The 14910-nt window shown below is 43.0% G+C and overlaps 1 protein-coding gene across 1 annotated transcript in view; it reads left to right on the forward strand.

Moving 5' to 3' along the window:
* Positions 1 to 655: 655 nt before the first annotated feature.
* The window catches only part of LOC126396275 (BMP/retinoic acid-inducible neural-specific protein 3-like), a 67373-nt gene continuing 53118 nt past the window's right edge, over positions 656 to 14910 (forward strand). Inside the window, exon 1 of the mRNA XM_050054219.1 lies at positions 656 to 1314. The gene's annotated coding sequence lies outside the window, so the exon portion shown is untranslated. The remainder of the gene's footprint in view (positions 1315 to 14910) is intronic.

Here is a 14910-nt window from a genome sequence, read left to right on the forward strand (position 1 = left end):
TGTGCTGTCATAGTCATTATGAAAATGCCAGCATCTATCCACTCACTCAGTGGCTATAGTCTCTGCTGCACGGTGATTTGAGCATCGCTGCCTTTGCAGAGCCACTTAATGACTCATGATTCATGCATAGGCATGCTTCACAAGACAAAACCAAAGAGGATTAGGCATTATGCTCAACACCTTCGCTCTCCTCTTACTAATGTGACAGCTCAGACAGATAATGACTTAAAATGTTGACGTCCTTTCTGGAGGCGTTTTTTTTTGGGACCGGACCAGCCGAGCAGTTATGGGGATGTTCAATTACTCCCGTTGCCCCCCTTTTATAAATAACTGCGACATTAAAAGAACTATATTAGGGCATAAAGTTAATGACAAGAGTGTCATTCCGCTTAGTGCACAGCAGTGCTTTTCATTTAAAGTGAGAAGGAGAGAGGGGGACTGTTAACAAAACGCTTGTTATCATTCTCGCCACGTCTCCTACCTTAGTCTACACTCCTTTGGCAGCTATTACAGAGGGTTACTTGTGTCTTAAACATGTGACTAAGTGAGAGAGGGGCACAGGGGAGAGCTGAGGCGCCCATGCCTGTTATCTGCTGCTGGGCGCCTACCTACAGTTTCTACAGGATCTCCGCTCCTGCGCCGCTCCACACAGCGATGCGGAGTAGGCGGGTCAAGTAGTGGGGGGAAAACGGCGCTGGGTTGGAATTCATAACGGGATATTCAACCATCTCGGTGGGGGCGGCTGTCCGCGTCCCGGTAGCAGCATTCCGTCGCATCTGTCCGACGCTGGACCCCGCCGGTTTGTGGCTGAAACGAATGCGCAAACGCGTCTTTTTAATCTTCTAATCGACAGCCCCTTTGCGCTCCTTGAGTCTCTCTCCTCCTCCTCCTCCTCCTCCTCTCTCTCCTCCTCTACTCGCCTCTCCTCTTGACTACATCTCCTGCTGGATGATTTCATTTTGTAAAGTCATTATCACCAGAAAGGTCAAAGCCTCTGCTTCTAGGAACTGAATTACAGTGGGATAAAGCGACTTTTCACCCCCGGCAGAAAGTCAAAGTTTCTCAGTGGTGTAGAACCGTGCGGCGGATTGGTCCGGAGCAGCCTTCCCCGCCGATTACTTTCACCTCTTTTTCGGATCCCTGAGTGTGTACTTGTGTTTTTGGAGTGCTGTTTTTTTTCTGTCTCTCAGCGGAGTTGCTATTGAACCCTGACAAACTGAAATGAGTTTACAATATCGGCAGTTGAGAGGCACCGAGATTCAGCAAGAGAATGGGAAATACTGAGTTAAACTTTATCTGCTGTTCCAAACCGCGGTGAGTTCTTGACATTATGCATTTAATTTGTCGGATTTGGATGTGTATAATATAAAGTAGAATTCCTAAACATGTCAACAACCTACCTGTGGATATTTTCTGCCGTTTTTTGTTGGAAAATAACAACATTCCTGCAGTGTACTTGACCTGGATAGCACTCTAAAAATCTGCTGTGCTGTGACATGTGTGAAATGCTTTCTAAGGGTTGACCACGATGCAAAGATAAACTCCACAAAAACACAGATACACACACAAACACTATCCAGTGTTGCTTTCAGGAAAGCTTACACAATATTGCTTTTCATGCCTTGTCAGTATATACATGAGCACAATCACACTCATCTCCTCCCTTTTTCACTGCCTCCCTCCCACCTAACCCCCTCCCCAACACTGCCACCCTTTATCTGCCTTTCCTGCAAACATCTCTAATCTATATTCCTTAGGGTGTATTGGCATTCTCGCCTGTAGAGGATCAGATCTCTAACACTGATGTGTGCACGGAGAGCACTTTGCCAAGCACCAGCGAGCCAGAAAACCCAGCTCACTCTCAGCCTGGGAAAGAAAAAAAAAAAATGTGTTATAGAAAAAAAGTCCCACTGATTTCATAATTATACATTTCAGCCTCAAGCGTCGCCCTCAAAGAAGGCACACGAGTCAGGGCAGCCTTTTGGGATCGTCAGTGGAGGCTCTGATAACGAGCCAAATGCCCTAGAAGAAAACAAATAGCATTTTAAATGCAATCACACCAGCCCAAGGGCAGGCTGGCATAGGTGTTATTTGCAGTATTTTAAATTCAACTTTATATTAAACCAGTATCTTAAAGTGAATAACCCACTCCAGTGACAGGAAGGTAGTTTTGTAGCTGAGCTTTATGGTAGAAAAAAAAAAAGAAGAAGAAAGAAACAGTGAATCACCGCTGTAATTCTCATTGCCACTTGCCAGTGTTAGGCAGAGGTGCCAAAGCCTCAGACTTTTTATAGGGCCACAACAGGGCCACTGTTCAGCAGTGTCCTCATCTATCCTCGGAGACTGGTGAACCCGACCGTGTCTAGGCCTGAAAGGCACACTGTCTCCTCCTATGAAAAGAGAGATTTCTCTGCTTGTATCGCTCACCTGCCCCACAAAAAGAACCAAGTAACCAGCTCAACACATTTCAGCATTTTGTCATTGTTGCGTAGTCCAGCCAGGATGCATGTTTATGTGTCTACTTTTATGCTGGCAAGTGTGCGTATTTGCTTGTTTATGATAAGACCAGCTTCCTGTGATGGGCATATACTTGAGAGGAGACAAATTGGGCTTGAAAAGCACTTTTTACACAGCAAGTGTGACTGAGCAGAGAGCCATCTATAGGCTTCTAGACTAATGCCAACAGGGGGAATTACATGCCTGAGAGGGCTCCTTGTTCTTACAGTTTAGTGTTGGATGCCTGATAGGACTGGATGAGGCATCATTCGTAGGTGTGATGGCTGAGGAGAGAATGGGAGAAGAGGGAGGGAACGAAAGCAAATCCGCCACCCCCCTCCCACAGCCACTGTAAACACACCACAAGGGAATGAAAAGACTCTGTGGAGTAAATGCAGTTTCAGTTTGATGCAAAATGCTTCTCCATTTCTTAGCTTTGGGTAAGGGGCGGCTGGGATGGGAGGAAAGCTAACAAGTGTTTGGCGTAATGAATAACGGCCCTTTCTGTGTGAAATACAGCTCTAGTGTATTTGATTGTAGCACATTTTTGCTGGGAAGCGTGAGTTGGAGGAGGCAGGTAAAAATTAAGCCGGACTTAGAAGATAAGGGGAAGAAAGAGGAAAGAAGAAAGGAAAAGAATTGAGGATGAAAAGAAGAAAATGATTGACTATGCAGGTTTTGGTATTTCAGGGTCAAGTTTTGCCAGGATCTGCTCAATATCTACAGCCCATTATTTTATGATAATGAGCAAACCAACGAGTTTGACTTCAATCTAAAATGACGGAGAGGAGCGGTTGAGGGGAGAGAATGAAAAGTAGGAGAGATGAGAAGGTGAGAATATAGTAAAAGAGGAGAAAATCATAAAAAGTGCGGGGAAAAAAGCCTCATTGAGGGATTTCAGACTGACAAGGGCGTTAAAATAGAATCTCTCAGATTAAGTGCGACTGTGGCATTAAACCAAAATCTCTCTCTGAGGCAACTGGTAATTGAATGTTGAGTCTGAACATATTCTGTAAAAGTGTGTGCACACACACTCACACACACTAACGGACAGACACGAAACTGCTCTCACAGCAAATTCGCAGTCAGTCACAAAAAGTAATGTTCTGAATTTCATACAATGCTTTACAAAGGTGCAGACTTCTGTTCACTTAAATCGGTAAGCGTCAGGCATTTGTAACCACGAACAAAACCATCTAGGAGCATGACAGAAAAGCTTTGCCATGCAAATGCAGTCATATAACTCATCCCTAAAATTAAGCAAATCATTGTCATGTCAAATGGTAGTTAAAGATGGCCTCAAAGGGAGGTTGGGAGGTTGTGTTTTCGACATGAGAGGCTGGGAAACTCAAAAACCTGTGCTTCCCGTCCAGATCATGGTTAGTTATTTTGTGTATTCAAATGTATTATATCCAAACAAAAAATCCAAAAGGTATAGCTTCAAACATGATGACAGGAACTGCATGTTTTGTACATCTGCTAGTCGACCTCTACTTGAGTAAAAACTTGAAACCATATTGCAATAGGATCACATCAGCTGCAGTACAACGTGGCTGATCCAGATCTTAAAGAAGTGTTTCACTGCTAGAAAGATGTTGTGGCATTAACTTTTGCCCAGAAGAAGAAAACCTACAGCTACCAGAATGCACTGTGCCACACCAGACCAACAAATGCTCCCGCTGGTGGGTGACATAATGTAAACTCGCCAATGATGGCTGGTAACAAACCATCTTGCAGTACAACAGTAAGCTAAAACATGTATCTGAAAATATTGGCGGTGAGAAAAAGGCGACTCAGTAACAAAAATCTTGGTTTGTATTTGATCAGTGCTGTTTGGTTCTACAATTTGATCTCAGTTTTTGCAGCCTCTGCTTTCACTACACAGGAAACAAGATGGCACCCACGTCCTGTTCATAAAGTCTCTTATTACAGTGAAACAGTGCACTAAAATATGCTCCTGAAGAACATTTTTGGTGCGAGATAGGCAATGCAGTAACATAATATCTGTTTGATCTGAGTTTGTGGGTCTGTGTCTTGATCTGCTTCTATTTTCTTTGTGTCCACTATGGTGGGCAATTTGAAAATGTGGATGTACAGCCTGTACATGTGTTTTCACAAGGAGGGGAGTGGGGAGATCCAGGCACTTGTTAGATAGAGAGAAGGTCACCATAGTTCATTTACAAATGCTACCCTCATTGTTGTACAAAGCTGGTTGAAAAGTCAGTGAAGTACTCTTTTAAGACAACTGTGGGCCAGGGGTGTAAAGTGAGGGTGGCAATAGCCCCTTTCTTTAATTCCTACCCCCATACGTCTGGCACCCTTGCTCTGACCTCACCCATCCTCTAACTTTGCCTTTATTGTGATTTCAGCTACACACCTGTGAAGTTACATGACTCCATCTTGCCTCAGATACCGTCGAGGTGACAAAATCTGTACACAGACAGACAAAGAAACACCTGGCAAAGCACTCAAAATGGCATATTTTGTAGTTCCTTCCACAATACGTGTCTCCAGAACCGCATTTTGCCATTATGAAACACACACACACACACACACACACACACACACACACACACACAAGGTGAAAACAATACAGCCCCCACTGTCTGGTAATTATATCTAATTTGCTCCATTTGTGCATATTCAAAAAGCCAGTGTGGCTGTACAAAACACCAGCAAAAAACAAAGAAAGGACTTGGCCAGAGAAAAGAGTGCAAGAGGAAGCTGACATTAATTTAAGAGCAACCTTTGTCCCTGTTTGTACAAGGCCACCAGCAGAAGAGGTCTATTTGTGTTTTACTGTGATTTATAGAAGCCTCTCTCTCTGTATGTTCTCAGCCACTCGGTGATATGCAGCCATATAAAAACCTGCGAGTGAGAACTTTACAGTCTGGGTAGCAATTATTAAGGTGACTTTTTCCCTGTTTGCTTTCAACTTGAGTTTTTATGTACAATACCTTAAAAATGATTTGCTACAACACCCCTGCGCATTAAAAATTGCACACTTGATTTAAACTTGTTAAAAGCCACACATACACACGTATAGACTGCGAGGGAGACCACCAGCTGAGTAATTGATTGAATCCGCCTGAATAATTAATCTCCCATTGCTGCCACAGCATTCGAGGAGAACATACACACACACACACACACACACACACACACACTGTGAATGCAGCCTGACAACATCACACACATATTTCCTGTCTGTTCTGGCACAGTTTTATTGATTGTCAGCACTCAGAAATCAAGAATTGTTAAGAATTGATGAGAGGGAGCTGGAACAGACGAGAAGCAGCTTTTTGAATATATCTTCACCCAACGGCTCGTATGATATCTCACAAATTAGTGCTTGATTAGGTCAGATTTAGGAAAAGAATCATGGTTGGGTGTTATCACTTCATACACTTGATGTGTTGTGACACCTTTACTTTAAATATAGATGTATGGCGTTACGTTGAGTCATTGCATACCTACGTAACGGGATGATAAGTTACATACGGTTTCTACTTTTGGTTTTACACAGACATGAACAGGTGTTTCCTGGGTCAAAATCCTGTGTTTGGGCTTTGCCACTCTTTATACTACATGACCTGACTTCCTCCTTTGCACCCGCCTTATGAGGGAGGACAGCCTGCAGCGCGTAGGTCACATGATCGCAGCCTTCTGGCTCACGATTAAGCGGTTTAATTACAAGTAGTGAATGAGAACAACCTGACGTTTTGATGGTAGCATGTGAGGTGACTGTTTGCTGCTATCCCTCTTACATAAAGAATAGTAACTTTAAAAAAAGGAGATTGTGTTTTGCTTGTTATCAGTTTATTGCCTCCTTCAGCCAAATTTCCATCTTGCTTCTGCGAGAGGAAGGATTTGTTGGCCCGGTCTCTTTCCATGCTGGCCTGGAAGACGTCTGCTGTGGAGTTTCTCCGCCTTAATAAGCTACTGTATTGTTTTGTAAATAGGGGTAGAAAGATTAAATCGGATTTCACAATGACAATTTCTGATGTGACGTATACTTATGCTTAAACAGATACACACGCTATACTGAACTGTTTCACTGTGAAGTCCCACAGCATTTGTGGCAGCAACGCTGGCCGGCTTATTGGTTTCTCTGCTGTCTGGCTGCCCTGTTGATCAGCTGCTTTCATCTCATGTAGAGAAAACAGACATTTTGAACTGTTTGGAACTGTATCCAACAGCAACAACCAAATTTGGAGCAAAAAACTTTTAGCACGTAACTGCGAAGCCTTGTTTATATTTAACATAGTTTTATGAGCTTGCTACTTCATGACTTTCACTAATTTTATGAGAACGGCTTATTAACATGATTTGGATGACAGCTACAGAAAATTACTCCTGTTTGGGATCGCAGAGACTCCAGCTGTAAAACAAGGTTAGATACAATGGATTTTCATATGCTCTATAACTTTGATTGATGTTGGCAGCGCTTTTTTTTTATGCAGCACTCTCCCTCCCACGTCCCCCAAGTTCCCAATTAGTCTTTCTGGGCTTGTGTTATCTGAGTTTTATTTTAGCTGCGACCAGCAGCTCTATAGGTCGTTCTGTGGGATGGTCGGTCCACAAAACTTTCCATACCCTTTGGCGGCCACAGTTTTTGTCCTAGGAGGCTAAAATTTGGTATGGGTGTGTGTGCTTGAAGGTGTGTTTGTGTGGCACATAGCTTCTAAGCATATTCATGTAACACGACCAACCTCGATGGAGACACATGCACACACACACACATACACATACTGTATATACACACCCTTTTGTGACTAATGAGCTGGTTGTCATAGGGAGGCATCACTGGACTGATGAATGTTTGTGAGGTTGTGTGTGTGTGTGAATATATGATCTGTGGAACGTAGTTGCAGCTATTGTGAATTCATAAGAGCTCTGCCTGAAACATGTCACGACACAAGACATGTCAGTATGTAGGATAATATGCAGTACATTTTTTTGTCCACGAATGACGTTTGGCAAACAAAGAAAATATATGGTATAACTGCCGATGAATACCTCATATAACACAAGGCGCGTTAAATATCATCGTATTTTCTGTAATAACTTGACAATTTCTGTATCTCTGCTTATTTTATGAAAAGACACCATCAGCTATCATGTTTGGTTAGGTGTAGGCAGAGAAATGACTTGACTGGTTTACCTCAGTGTCACTGTGCAATAATGTCCTTAGAGGGTTCAAGTCACTTGAACATGGACGAATGTAATTTTAGGCGCTTGCGGAAATGAGTGATGCCGTCATTCTACTTGAAGGACAGTCTCTGTATACAAGCCCAGACTGAGGCGAATGGAATGGTTACCACTTCAAAAAAGAAAAATAAATGAATGAATAAGATCAGAAGAAAAGGGGAAAAAAAATACATTAAGGTCAAAAAAAAAAGGCTGATTTTTTTTTTAAATATAGCAAACAAAGAGGTATATAGGTTTAAATATCTTTATGCTCAGAGGACTAAACCACTATATCAGCAGCCCATGTAAGTAACGCATGTAAATAAGTTGCTTTGTTGTGTGGCTTCACTAAAACTCATTTACATACAAAGAGGATTATAAGAGATAAAGAATATTGCAGCCAAAATGCAAATCATCATAGTTAAAGTCAGACTTTAAAGTGATAAAAATGAAAATTATTCCCCAAAAATATATATAAGTAAATATAAAAAGATTAAAAAAAAAGAGTTAATGTGCATGAAATTAAGGTTCCTAGTGTCCTCTACTTTAAATCCCATTTTAGACTTGAAGACCACGAAATATGTCCTGGATGGTTGAGGCAAAGGCTTTATTTATTTATTCATTTATTTATTTATTTAGTTAGTTTTTATGAGAGCCTTCAAAAGTAAATCCATCAGAACACCTACACAACAAAAACACATGCCCTCACACACCAACACTGTACACACTGTATCATTTGACCTTCCCCATAGCAGCTTAGTGTTTCTGTGAGTCTTCATGCCTGATGCTTATATACGCTTGTAGATCTGCACATATCTGTGTTGTGCATGTAAGCGCTTACAGAAGTGACACTTTTTGTCTTTGATGTCTTCTGCCTAGGACACCACGGGAGCTTATCCTTTGTATTTGTTTGTAAGACAGCCGGATGAGTGCAACTGGCAGTCATATATTATAATTTCACAAAGGCTGCGTTTTACCCCTGGCACTGGTATGAGAGGTATTGTTGACAGTTGTAGGAGGGAAGATAACTGGGTTAATTAGGGCCAAAAACCTCATTAGTCAGCACAGAGGGGAAGATGTAAAGTTTATCAGTTCCTGTTTCCCTACTTTGAGGATGGTTTTGGGGTTGGCTCGCAGACAAGTTACAAAGTGGATCCTGTTGAAGAAATTCTAATGAAATGTTTTACTCAAACCCCCCACCCATCCTGCAAAGCATGTGCCTCCCCTACATGTTGTTATTTTACCATCGGTTTCCTTCAAACGTGTTCATAGTGTGAGATATCACAAAAAGGGACTTGTTTCAATTTGCATACTCGCGGTGCCAACAAAGAGGATCTGCTGCTGTGAGTGTTCCAAACGTGGATATGGACACACACTGTGAGACACCACACACATGCATACATCTGCACACAGGCTCAGAGGCTCAGGTAGGTGACCGTTACAGCTCTGGCATCCTACAATAAGCGAGCAGATGTTTAGGGCCTGAATGCTCTGTTTTGTCCCGGTCTCCAATGAAAACGGCTGCTGAAATCCTCAAGAAAGATTAGGCTTGGGAGTTCCCACATCTCATCAAGCTTACTGTATCCTCCGAAATACGAGGTGAGAGTCAAGATCCAACACTGCAGTCAGTAGCCAGGCCTGTAACTCTGGAGGGAACATGCGATTCTGGCAGTAACACAAAGTTACAGGAAGTGCTGCAGCACAGCCTGAAAGATGCGTGCTGAAATCTTGTGAGGACAGATAGATCTATTCATCATGAACACCACATTGGTAGGAATTTTGATGTTCTCTTCCGCAAACTTAATCGACATATTAAATTAAAGTGGCAAAACTGGCAGTTTAGTTAATTCTGCTGAAGAAGTCTGAATCAATCCCATAATGTCAAATAATGTCAGAAAAACAGCAATCATTGCTTCTATGGAATTATCTCTTACTGGATCACAAATTTGCACACATTATTTTTTTCCTATGGCTACAAATTTACAAGACTTCAACTCAGCTGAGGACCCAACTTTAAAAATGTATTTCTTCTTCTGTTATTTAAATGCTTCCATCTTGATCGTTCAGGGGAAAAGTGGAAAAACAAAGAGAGTTGTCATTTCCCACAGTGGTGCCAAACAGCCGGAGGACATGCCAGGCCCACACTGCGTACGTCATACCTTAATGTAACCACCGGCAGGGCTTGTAATGAAAAATGCCTTTGACTCACCGTCTCATCATTTTGTTGACTTTTTCAAACATCATGCCTCCGGGAAGAACACTTCGAGATATGAGTAAGTTATGAGCATGTTTTTCTTTTTGCCTGACTGGTGGTCTTCCAACACGGACTCCTGTTTTTCAATCCGCTTCGATTCCTCGAATGAATTTATTGTGCGATGAAGCCCAAATCTGTTTTGTTATCGAGTCATAGCGGGTCGATGGGCAAATAGCTTGTCCTTGGTTAACAGACAGTGTTTTAAATTCCTCTCAGAGAACTTCATCTTTAAATCATTTAACAAGTGTGTGCTATGTGTTTTAAACAAAACGTAAATGGCATGAGAAAAAAACAGGCTGAATACACAGCACTCAGCTATTGATTTGCCGGGCCTTCTGGTCAAGTAATGACAAGATATTAAACCTTTGCAGATGACAGGAGTCATCACAGCCGACTTGTTAAGTATTTTTTGCCACTGAAGTATTTGATATTCAGCGGTGCTTATTGAATATGACCTGTCATTATGATGGGCGGTGGGCGTAAAAATGTTGTAGAGTTTGATCCACTGTTGGCTGTGCCTCACTCGAACGGCCATTTGTTTAACACCCTCCTTCCTCTATTGAACTGCCAGAACATAAAAGACTTCCAAACGGATATTTCCTCCCTGTAGAAATAAACAGGACCTTGTCATAGGTGTCATTTAAAAGATAAATCCCTGTGCTTTGTGTCAACCCAAAGAAAGGTTATTTTGTTTCCTGTGCAAATGTGTTTTTGAAACATACAAAAGAAAAATTGTGCGTCACATGACAAGGCTGAGGTGATTGTGCATGTGGGGGGAACATGCTGACTGTTTATTTCGCCAGAGAGCCATTTCTAAACCTTGAGGGCCCCAGAACGGATGTTTTCAGAAGCAGGAAGAAATGCTTCTGACAGCTCATACCTTGATTTTAATTTAACTTAAAATTATGATTACCTCGGTGCTCTGAGAGTACGTCTGGCAATGTTTTCATAATTTGGAGGGAGATTATGAAAACATTAGGAAACAAAACAGTCACTTAATAACTAAAACCTACATGAATAATTGGTAGAGGGCTGCATATACTGTATGATGCCACGTCTTGCCTTCTGCTGATATCATTCTTGGCATTTGCCTGTTCAGGGAACGAGTCCGCATCACATTCATGTGTGGGAAATCTATTCCCCCATCATTTGCACTCTGCTCACAATTCCATTGAGAGGACCTCACAGGAACAAACAGAGCTTTCATTTTGTACAGAGGCTCCAAACAGCCCCGGGTTATTGGTGGCCCACGTTGTGCAAAATCATATTTGAGTGGATGCACTGGGTGCCCTGCTACCGCTTGAATTGAAAATTCCTTCTTGTTGCATCGCCCGACATTTGATTTGTTGTTCCTAGATTATGTGCGGGCTTCCTGCCTCAAGGAGGAGCATTTTCTAACATTGTTTGATGAAAAGCGGTGTTTGCATAAGGTTGGAAATGTGACATAATGCCCTTGTAAGTGAAAATGGCATGTATCTGATATCTTCCAGGCAGCTGATAACAAAAGGCTTAGTGGATGGCTTTGTTTGGGGCGATAATGTGATTATAAGGCTGGCGAAGACCTGTCTGAAAACAATGAATGTTTACAGACAAGACTGTCATAGCAAGTGTGTGGAAAGAAGAGAAGAGGAAAAACACGGCAGATGTGAGTCAAAGATGGGTTTTTAGAGGTATTTGAGAATGCAGAGGAGGACAAGAGTGGGTTGTTAGAGGAAGGAGAGACAAAAGGGAAAGGAGACAGAGGGGTGTGAAAGGAAGGGAAAGAGAGCAAGTGAGCAACAGGGAACAGAGAGCGTTCTCCTGCATCAGCGTTTTGGACAGCTGCCTGTTGGATGATAGGATTAAAGAGTCTTTTAATATGACCTCTGTGCTCTATTTTGCTATTAACACACCACTCACTCCCCTCTGAGATAGGTCACTCTATACACAACATGCACCGTGTAAAGCAAGGCTGCGTTTCACCTATAATATTTAGTCAAAGAGGAAGCAAAGGGTAGTTTTGGATTCGGCTGCACTTGTAGCGGTTTGGCAGCCAATTTTATAGCAGCGCAGGCACATCTTCATACATTTTCATTCGGCAACTTGTTCTCCTACCCGATGATTTAAGATAATTAGACACAATTTTTAGTGTCAGATTTTGTCAAACCACACACACAACTCCACTTTCTGTGCGGCCCTCGGCTGCTGTAGGAACACAGAAAAAAGTGTGATGCTCGAGTTTGAACATAAAGCGTGGCAGAAGATAACAGAAAAACTGAGAAGACAGCTCTGTCTCGGTGCAAATAAACTATTCAACACAGCTGGAATGAGAACAAAAGATTCTAATGGACTTTTTCACATTTTAACTGCATCAACAACAAAAGAAGAGAGAATTGGAGAAATTTTGCTCCATTTCAGTCATGGGTAACTTCATCCCTGCCACTATTTTACTGTCAGTGTTGCAGTGCTGTGTAGGTTTATACCTGCACTTCATACCATATGTCATGGATCAGGTGTAATGTGTACGATACTGCAGCCTCGCAACCGGAGACATTGACCCGAGTCAGAGTCAAGGAAGGGACACGCATTGAGATTATTGTGACAGAAGTGGTTTGGCAGCATGACCATGTTGGATCATCACAGTCTGGACCAGTTGGTGTGTTGACAGTTGGGATGTAAAATAATATAATTTGTGATTTTTATTTTTCATTATAATCATTGGCCGTCTGGTCAAGAGTCTGCCCGTCCTTCCCAATAAGATTATGTAAAATGTGGGATTTTTTACAACAGGAATCAGGACCAATGGGACAAAAAGCCTAGAAAATGGTTAAGAATTGGGGTGCAGTAATTGAGAATTAGGGCTCTAGTTTCCCGGCGCAGGGTGGCACAGGGTGGCGAACCCCGCGCAGAGCTAGTTTCGAGCAGCGCAACCCGAGGTGCGCTCAATTTGGTAGTTTGGCAGAACGAGGTGCACTGAGATGGGTGTGGCGGTGCAGCAGGGGGAGGTGTCGACAGATCCAGCTTGGCGCAGTGACAGTTTCGTGCCAAAAGGCTTCACTGAAGGTGCGCCAAAAGCTCACCAGCTGAAACCAGGTCTACTGTCAACGCAGGCGGAGCGCAGCCAGTGTAAGCCGAAGTTTGGCTGACCAGTGGACAGTGCGCATACGTCACCAAAACCTCACAGGCAGGTTTCCAGAATATCAGGCACATTAACGATGCAATAAATACCCAAAAAACCACTATTCAATGCAACTATCTGCAATCAGCACATAAATGTATCTCTATATCGACTGTCCCGTCACATCTGATGTCAGATCAAAGGGGATTGGCACCGTTTGGCACGTTTGGCACGCGTAATGGAAACCCAACCTGATTTGATTAACACAGCTGCAAACTAATGAGTTCACATCCCTCTCAGCCAACCACAAACAGCCACAGCATCAGATAGGGAGTATATATTCAGCATCTGTCATCTTAGAAAAGTCAAAAGAAAAGAAACAGAGTGAGACTGCGAGAGAGAAAGAGAGAGCGCGCGCGCACGAGAGAAACGCAACATTGATTTACAATTGTGGTGACCTCCTCCCAGGCTACCTTTGCATCATCAGCCCGTGGAGGTCTGCTCGCAGTTCCGTATATTCGGACACTGCGAGCTTGGACCTCCCGGACCAAAACATCAGTTTCCTCCTGGGAGAAGTTTGGCCGTCTGACGCTGCTGCTCTCTTCTGCCATGGCGAATTGAGTAAACTCTCATTACGCCTTCGCGCGGCGCATTTTAAGGGCGAGGAGAGGGGCTCATTTGATTGGTGTGATGTGTGTAAAACCCACTCCACGCCTTCTCTCCTCTCTCTTTCTGACTTGCGCAGGTAGGAGGGACGGAGGTGGGAAAGAGGAGTAGCTACCCCAGCACGCACAGTGTGCCAAACTTGCAAAATCCGCCTGGCCACACCCAGTTGGCGAAGCGCAGGTGCGCTGCGCCTCCGCTGTGCCCGGTCTGTGAAACTAGAGGCCTTAGTTTTAAATCCGGTTCACCATCTCATCTCATGCAAAACAGTTTTGTTCCTGTGACCTTTCAGGGCAAAAAAATAGCATGAATTAGCAAGACAAACACTTTAAGATGCACGTCCATGTCTGTTTTGGTACAGGAACAAGTGATTGTCTGTCATTGTGGTATCCTCCTTTCTGCCTGTCGAGAACTAAAAATATATGTGTATGTTGGTGTCAGTGATTTTATTGTCAAACTGATGTCGCACTGATTGGAATTCAAAACATGACTTGGACTTGACTGTTCTGACACTTGACTTACTCAAGACTTTACACAGGATAGTGCACCCAGAAATGAAAATTCAGCCATTATCTACTCACCCATATGCGGAGGGAGGCTCAGGTGAAGTTTTAGAGTCCTCACAACACTTGCAGAGATCCAAGGGGAGAGAAGATAGCAACACAACTCCACCTAATGGAGGCTTACGGCGCCCAAGACGTCCAAAAACACATAATTGAAACCACAAAATATCTTGGTGGAGTTGTGCTGCTACCCCCTCTCCCCTTGGATCTCTACAAGTAATGTGAGGACTCTAAAACTTCACCTGAGCCTCCCTCGGCATATGGGTGAGTAGATAATGGCTGAATTTTCATTTTTGGGTGCACTATCCCTTTAAACTCAGACTTAATAGACAAAAAATGTAGTCCTTATTATATTAGAGACTCTTTTTAGTTTTGACCATGTAAACGCACCATGAGCTTTGAAAGGAGTTTGTGCAAATTCTATGACAGACCTGAAAACCTTGGACCGTGACTTGCAATGTAGTTAGAGGAACTCCACTGGTGTGTTTACAGATCTTAGGAAATATTACTGCATATGTGAAGAAAAAGTTGTAGGAAGCCTTTTGTGGCTCCAGCAGGAGCTGCAATCTGATGATCTGATGTGAACTGCCTTCACGTAACATCACTTAAGGCAGTTTATAATTTTTACAGCCCGCTCCTCATCTCTG

This window comes from Epinephelus moara, chromosome 10 (assembly GCF_006386435.1).
Source record: "Epinephelus moara isolate mb chromosome 10, YSFRI_EMoa_1.0, whole genome shotgun sequence".
NCBI classification, from domain to species: domain Eukaryota; kingdom Metazoa; phylum Chordata; class Actinopteri; order Perciformes; family Serranidae; genus Epinephelus; species Epinephelus moara.